Source organism: Dermochelys coriacea, chromosome 2, assembly GCF_009764565.3.
Source record: "Dermochelys coriacea isolate rDerCor1 chromosome 2, rDerCor1.pri.v4, whole genome shotgun sequence".
Classification (NCBI taxonomy): domain Eukaryota; kingdom Metazoa; phylum Chordata; order Testudines; family Dermochelyidae; genus Dermochelys; species Dermochelys coriacea.
In genome coordinates, this window is record NC_050069.1 from 90,034,556 (window position 1) to 90,043,133 (window position 8,578).

General features: G+C 42.8%; 1 long non-coding RNA gene across 1 annotated transcript; it reads left to right on the plus strand.

The window, feature by feature from the left end:
- The first annotated feature begins 334 nt into the window (after positions 1-334).
- Positions 335-2,577, plus strand: LOC122458459. The gene is made up of 2 exons (XR_006278514.1): positions 335-1,196; positions 1,907-2,577. It is a non-coding gene; the product is annotated as an uncharacterized LOC122458459 (long non-coding RNA).
- The last annotated feature ends 6,001 nt before the right edge of the window (positions 2,578-8,578 follow it).

Consider the following 8,578-nt stretch of genomic DNA (forward strand, 5'->3'; position numbering starts at 1 on the left):
GCCATCTCCAGTTTTATCTCTAGTCCAGAAAATAGGCATTTGCAGGTTTCCAGGCCTAATGTCTCTCATTGGGGCCCCTCTGCGCTGGCTCCCTGCCCAGCTGCTGCTGCTGCTCCCCCATAAGTCCCACAGAGACCTGCAGGGAGCTGTAACATACAGCAGTCACAGTCTGGTCCACAGGTGGCTCTGTCCGGAACTCCTGGGGCTTCACTCCAGCTTCCTGATGCCATGTGGCATCTGTTGCCAACCAGAGCCTGAATACTTCCTGGTTCAGGACCTTTCCCCTTACCTGGCCAGGGGAAAGTGAAGTGCAGTAGAGGGAGCTGAAGGGACTTGTAGCTCCCTTCTTTGCAGATGCATACATGAGATAACTTCACTTTCTGAAGAACTGTTTTTTCTGGTTGTTTACCTCTACAAGAAGAAACAAATATGGTTAGTAAGTCTAACCCCTTTGGTCACATTGGAGGCTTGCACAGTTTGAAACTCCTGTTAGCCAGATTCTCTTATTTTTTGTAGTAAATAAGTGCCATGATTTAAAAATGTTCCAAACTTTCTGAAAATAATTCAGACCTATTTAGTGATTCCCTACCAGTGTAAGTCAATGGTAATACTTCTGTTGACTTAAATGGGGCAGGATTTCACCCCTTGACTCTGTCCGCTGGTGATGCCATAAAGGGAAAACTATGAAAAATATCTAACTTGTTTTAAAAAATCAGTTTAACCAAATCTGGGATCACAAATACTAAAATGTTCGTTTATGACATTATTACAGGGCGGCGTTAAGGTTGTTTGGGTACCTTAACTATATACATGTTTTACTTTAACATGTTTGGATTTTTTTAAGTGCAACCTAAATCCTGAATATCCTGGTTTCTAATACTTGAATATTATGCATATACTTGGGTTTCAAATAATTATAACATCTCTAATATATTCTACCCTTAAGTCACAGATATATCACTCCATTTTAATGCAGTTTTATCTGAAAATGTCCTTAGTTTTTAAAAATTGTTTAAAAGTTCATGTATGAAAACTAAACAAGAAGCCCAAAGACAATTTGACCATTTGGTCTTTCTAATTATATAAAGATATATAATATCAAACCTCAATCATTTTTTGTTAACTTTTAAGGGCAAATTGTCCAGTATACCAGAGCAGCATAAAGCAGCCAGAGGAAGACAATATGAGACTGACAGGTGAGAAGAAATTCATTGCTGATTTGAAGGAAATAGTAAGAAATGAGAGCAGGGATGGGTAGAGGGAGTTGATCTGCTCCCTCTTCTCTGTGCTTAGACTCCCTGGCAGCACTAAGCCTCATAATGCAGCTGCTGCCAACCACCTGAGAGCAGGTGGGGTCAGAGTCAGGTGTGGGAAGAAGCTATAAGACAGGGATTGAGAGCAAAATTAGAAAGCAGTGCTGCAGGGGTTTCCCTAGTTCCCTGTCTTGCCACTTTCTCAGTCTCCATGGCAGATCCAGCCCTTCTAGATCCAGATTGTATTGGTTGATGGGCACTTTCCCAGCCCAGGGCCCAGATCTAGGAAACCTGCTTAATTCACCGTTGGTCGGTATAGAAGAAGTAAAGGCAAAATTATGCAGAACCTGGAAGGTGAGGAGGATGTGAAGCTTCAATTTCATAGGGGAAGGATGGGGAGAGCTAGTGTAAGGATTCTGAAGAGGTGCATAGGGAAGATGATTTTTTGGATGTAATGTTCTAAATGGACTGGAGTTGAACAAGGTGGAGATCAGGGATGCAAGGGAGGAGCAGGAAGAGGAAGAGATGGCAGTAGTAGTAATGAAGGGATAACCAAGGAGTTGACCAATTTTTGAGATAGAGACCGAGTATCAGAGTAACACAAACCTGGCACCAGAATAGCTGCCAGTAATGCTTTTTTTTTCTTTTTGTAGTTCTGAATGTTGAGAAGAGAATTTAATTTCCCTGATGTAATCGCACAAGAAAGATGGATATTAGGCTAGAATGCAGGATACATTTCATACCTTTTTAATACATCTGTTTCTTTAAATTAAAAGCTCTGTTTTTGTTGTTAAAAAGGTCTGACATACAGAATCTACAATAAAGGGGTTTTAAGTTACAAATGATAGACTTGAAAACATTACTGACAAGCTGGAATTTTAATACATACTAGAGATTTTTCTTGCCCTTTGAAGACAAGAAGAAGCAGTTACAAAAACTGATGCACTTCTCTGGAGTGTGGGGATATGGAAGTTTGCTGATTATCATGATTGCCATTCTTGGCCAGAAGAACAGAGAATTCACCTCTCCCATGGTATGCAGGAGCAGTACAAGACCATTGACAATGTACAGCTGACAGATAGTAATAACAGGTCAGGTATGTACTATTCTTTGTTCCTACAATTGTTGTCATAAGAAATTATACATATTGTTGCATTTTCAATTCTTGTACAGAGTTTGTCACTACAAGGAAGCATCTGAATTTTAATATCAGTGCTTTGGATGGCCCTATTCTCCTCTGTTGACAGCACCAGTAGTAACTCATGTGAAAGTGGAAATGACTAGTATTCAAAATAGAGAATAAAAAAGTTCAGTGTAGGACCACTACTATTTCATGTGAAGAAAAATATTATGCATCATGAACATGAAGACGGTAATAAAACCAGAATCGGATACAAAATCAATCCATTTGCAATAGTGAATTAAAAAATGAGAAACAGGACAAACCTAACTTGTTCTTGGAATCAGACTGTAATACTGTGGTCCTCCTCATATACCAAATTATGCTTCCATACTCAGGAACAGTGCTACTCACCACATAAGAGCTGAAGAGCCACTTTTTCAACTAATGGGAAACAGAGAGCCACAAAATAATAGTGCCGCAAAGGCCTAAATGTGATGTGTGCATCTGTATATTATGAGTATGTGTTGTTCCAACAAATGGCAACAGGTATTGATGCAGTGTCACAACATAACATCCTCATACACTCTTGCTCTCTTCACCCCTTCTCCCTCGCCAACTCCCCTCCCCAGTGCTTAATTTCTAGCCCTGGCACCTCTAGGCTTGCTGCATCAGTTATGAATGTAAAAAATTCCATGAGCCCTGGCATCTAATTGCTTGAACCCTGGCCCCTCTTTCATTACAAATTAAGCACTGCCCCTCTCCTACTTAAAAGAGGTATGTATGGGGAGGAGGGGCAGAGAAAGAGGTTGAAGTGTCTCTGGTTACTAAGGTTGCAAAGCAAGAACTGCCCAGCCATGCTATAATGCAAGGGGCATCGTGTTCATGAATGACTTACAATTGTTAGAGGTGTTTGTTATGGAGTCATGCATATCTCAAATAGGCTTTGCTTCACTTTGTCCACAGCCAGCTACTGTTTGTATCTCACCCACCAAAATGTCAGATGTTACTTGGTTTTACTTACACTGTTCTGTGAATTTTGCCTAATTTTACTGTGACAAAATTGTATCCATACTTACGATACAGGGCCAGTTGGTCGCAATGGCTCCCAAAACTGTCATTTTCCATCCAGATCTTTGTAAAAAGACAATATCTGAGCCTAGGTCTTCATTACCAGCAAGTGTCTGGAAGCAGTGCCTTTGGGATAGGGTGACCAGATAGGATGTGAAAAATCAGGATGGAGGGGAAGAGGTAATAGGTTGCCTATATAAGACAAAGCCCCTTCTGTCAAGATGGTTGCAATAATATCGGGACATCTGGTCACCCTACTTTGGGATGACTAGAATACCAAATGTTCATTTTCTACACTTTGTTGTGCAAAGTGTTCTTGGCTTCTAACCCACAGGATGCTTTCTTTTTAAATGAGGCCAAAAGTTGTGTCCATAACCAATGATAACTTCCTGCCAAAACTGCTGAAAGATTACTGTTACCGCTGTATTCCCATGTTTCATTTTGGACCTTACAAACTGTTCAGCCCTCTTTCTTTGAACGTTCCTATGTTTTCTGTTTCAGTTTTTCCGAGAATTTTATTTCTACTATGAAGCACATTTTTTTATTCTTCCTGTATGCTATTCTTAGTCACATAATTTTTAATGCTTTTTTACTTCTTAATTAAATATTTGTCTCAATAATAGCCAGGTTTATTATATAATGGATAATAAGTATTTCATTTTTATATTTGTAACATATTTTTGTTGCCTTTTGTAAAAAGCTTTGAGTTTCCTCTTGAATACTAGGGGAAGGGAACAGAAAGGCTCATTAATCTGTTATCTTTTATTGTTCATTATACTTCCATCATATCTCCTCTTACACATTCCCAGACTTGACTAGACTTAATCTTTTAAAATTTCTCTGAATATGCAACTCTGTGATTAGAAAGGAAGTGTGTGGTTTTGTGGTTAGAGCGTGGAAATCAGTCCTCATTTCTATTCTCGTGCTTGCAACTTTACCAACGTGGGATTAGAAGCAATGCCATGTGATTTATGTGTCTATCAAAACCAAGCACAGCTTGAAATTCAGATATGGTGTGTTTGCCACAAACAATCTCTAAAGCAAGAATGGTTCAGATAAATTATTTGGTGAACAGTTTTGAATAGAAAAACATAAACTGCTCTTTGACAATTTGTAAACATATAAAAAGAAGCTAAATGTTCTGAATACATTACTTGTAATGAATTATTCACTCTGTTCTAGTGCATTATCTTCCATGAGTCAACAATGAATTGCATCTACTCCAGTATTGCCTATTACCTAATGTCATTAGGGTCATTGTAGAGTTTGTCACAATCATCTTGAGCAATCTAAATTTAGTCTTGAGCAATCTAAATAGTTTTACACCATTATCTAATTTGCTGCTTCATTATTGACCCCTTCCTCTAAAGTTGTTAATAAATACATTGAATAACAGCAGCCCTACTACAGTTCTACCTAGAATCATGGAACCATTGGGTTAGAAGGGACCGCCAGCGTCATCCCCTGCCAAGATGGAGGATTTTTGGGTCTAAACCACCCAAGGCAGGTGGCAACCCAGCCTCTTTTGAAAACCTCCAGTGAAGGAGCTTCCACATCCTCCCTAGGCAATCTGTTCCATTCTCCTACTGTTCTTACAGTTAGGAAGTTTTTCTTGAGATTTAATCTAAATCTGCTATGCAGTAGTTTGAACCCATTGTCTCTCATCCTGCCCACTGTGGCAAGAGAGAACAACTTCTCTCCATCTTTCTTATGGCAGCCTTTCAAGTATTTGACACTCACTTATTCCTACACATTTTCTATCAGCCTGTTTTTAATCCATTACAGCAGTGGTTCTCAACCAGGGGTCCAAGGCCCCCTTGGGGGGGCATGAGCAGGTTTCAGGGGACCTCCAAATGGGGCCAGCATTAGACTCACTGGGGCCCAGGGCAGAAAACCAGGGGCCCTGAACCCCATGACCTGGGGCCAAAGCCGAAGCCTGAGCAATATAGCTTCGTGGGGGCCCCTGTGGCATGAGGCCCCAGCCAATTGCCCTGCTTGCTACCTCCTAACACTGGCCCTGGCTTTTATAGGCAGTAAACTAGTTATTGTGGCACTGGTGGGCAGTGAAGTTTTTATAGCATGTTGGGGGGGGGAGGGGTTGAGAACCCCTGCATTACAGGACTTTACCTCTCACCCTTTGTTTATCAGAATTCATTTACAGCCTCTTGTGAAGGATTTTATCTAAACCCTTTTGAAAATCTAAAAAAAAATATCTACTGGTGGTTCTTGCTACAGTATTTTATTAACTCATACATGTTAGCAGCTTAGCAAGGCATACATCATGCCTAAAGAAGTTATATTGGTTTAGTTTCTTTATATCTTCTTAGTATCGTCAATTCTATAATTAAATAAACTTTTTGAAAGAACTAGTGATCAGCCTGCTACTCAAGTCATAAAGGGTGTGTGATTTCAACTCCAAGTAGAAGTCCCTAGTGATAGGCTGGCCCTGAACCTCACTTCCACCCCGGCACAACCTTCAGTCTTCTTCAAGCAGTCACCAATCCTGCCCATTCAGTTAGTATTACAATGCATCTGATTTTTTGCAGCGGAATAGATATCAAGGCCATTGCACCCTCCTCCATCTACCACAATCTGCAGACAGAAATCAGAACATCACTCCTCTCTTTTTATGGGAGGATCAGAATCCACCAGCTGCAATCACGGGAACACAGTCCTGATCTATTTTTTCTTTTGAGATAAGATAGCATCATGTCTTTTTGTAACTCCATTGACTCCAGTGGAGCTCCACCTGTATTACTGAGAGATGCATTTGACCTAAGAAACACAGCCAGGGATAAGTGTCTGATGCTGGTAGCACTTGTAGTATCTCATGTGAGTAACTTGCTGCTAGTAACTAGCCTAAGGGTATGTCTACACTATGAAATTAGGTCAAATTTATAGAAGTTGGTTTTGTAGAAAGCGTTTTTATACAGTTGATTGTGTGTGTCCCCACACAAATGCTCTAAGTACATGTAGTTGGCGGAGTGTGTCCACAGTACCAAGGCAACCATCAACTTCTGGAGCGTTGTACTGTGGGTGGCTATCTCACAGTTCCCACAGTCTCCACCGCCCATTTGAATTCTGGGTAGAAATCCCAGTGCCTGATGGGGCTAAAACATTGTCACTGGTGGTTCTGGGTACATATCGTCAGGCCCCCGTTCCCTCCCTCCCTCTGTGAAAGCAAGGGCAGACAATCGTTTTGCGCCTTTTTTCTTGAGTTACCTGTGCAGACGCCATACCACGGCAAGCATGGAGCCTGCTCAGCTAACCATCACCATATGTCTTCTGGGTGCTGGCAGACGTGGTACTGCATTGCTGTACAGCAGCAGTTTATTGCCTTTTGGCAGCAGACAGTGCAGTATGACTGGTAGCCATTGTCGACGTAGTCCTGGGTGCTCTTTTAACCGGGCGCCTGGGCAAATATGGGAGTGACTCAGCCAGGTCATTTCCCTTGTTTTGTCTCATGGCGATTGAGTCCTACCGGCAGTGCACTGTCTTTTAATCTGCAGCTAGCAGAAGACGATGGCCAGTAGTCATACTGCATCGTCTTCTACCAAGCACCCAGGAGATGACGATGGCTAGCGGTCGTACTGCACAGTCTGCTGCCAGCAAGATGTATAAAGATAGATGAAGTGGCTCAAAACAAGAAATATGCCAGATTTGTTTTGTATTCATTTTCTTCTCCCTCCCTCCCTCTGTGAAATCAATGGCCTGCTAAACCCAGTTTTGAGTTCTATCCTTGAGGGGGCCATTCAGTTTCTTGCAAAGCCACCTCCTTTGTTGATTTCAATTCCCTGTAAGCCAATCCCGTAAGCCATGTCGTCAGTCGCCCCTCCCTCCGTCAGGGTAACAGCAGACAAACGTTCCGCACCTTTTTTCTGTGCAGATGCCATACCACGGCAAGCATGGAGCCCGCTCAGATCACTTTGGCAATTAGGAGCATATTAAACACCACATGCATTATCCAGAAGTATATGCAGCAACAAAACCTGGCAAAGCGATACCAGGTGAGTAGGTGACGTCAGTGCGGTGACGAGAGTGATGAGGACATGGACACAGACTTCTCTCAAAGCACAGGCCCTGGCAGTGTGGGCATCATGGTGCTAATGGGGCAGGCTCATGCGGTGGAACGCCAATTCTGGGCCCGGAAAACAAGCACAGACTGGTGGGACCGCATAGTGTTGCAGGTCTGGGACGATTCCCAGTGGCTGCAAAACTTTTGCATGTGTAAGGGCACTTTCATGGAACTTTGTGACTTGTTTTCCCCTGCCCTGAGGCGCAAGAATACCAAGATGAGAGCAGCCCTCACAATTGAGAAGCGAGTGGCAATAGCCCAGTGGAAGCTTGCAACGCCAGACAGCTACTGGTCAGTCGGGAATCAATTTGGAGTGGGCAAATCTACTGTGGGGGCTGCTGTGATGCAAGTAGCCAACGTAAGCAAAGATCTGCTGATATCAAGGGTAGTGACCCTGGGAAATGTGCAGGTCATAGTGGATGGCTTTGCTGCAATGGGATTCCCTAACTGGGGTGGGGTCATAGATGGAACTCATATCCCTATCTTGGTTCCGGAGCACCAAACCGGTGAGTACATAAACCACAAGGGGTACTTTTCAAAAGTGCTGCAAGCACTGGTGGATCACAAGGGACGCTTCACCAACATCAACGTGGGATGGCTGGGAAAGGTACATGACGCTCACATCTTCAGGAACTCTGGTCTGTTTCAAAAGCTGCAAGAAGGGACTTTATTCCCAGACCAGAAAATAACCGTTGGGGATGTTGAAATGCCTATAGTTATCCTTGGGGACCCAGCCTACCCCTTAATGCCATGGTTCATGGAGCCATATACAGGTAGCCTGGAGGCTAGTCAGGAGCTGTTCAACTACATACTGAGCAAGTGCAGAATGGTGGTAGAATGTGCATTCGGACATTTAAAAGTGCGCTGGCGCAGTTTACTGGCTCGGTCAGTGAAACCAATCTCAGTGAAACCAATATTCCCACTGTTATTACTGCTTGCTGTGTGCTCCACAATATCTGTGAGAGTAAGGGGGAGACGTTTATGGCAGGGTGGGAGGTTGAGGCAAATCACCTGGCTGCTGGTTACGCACAGCCAGACACCAGGGCGCTTAGGAGAGCA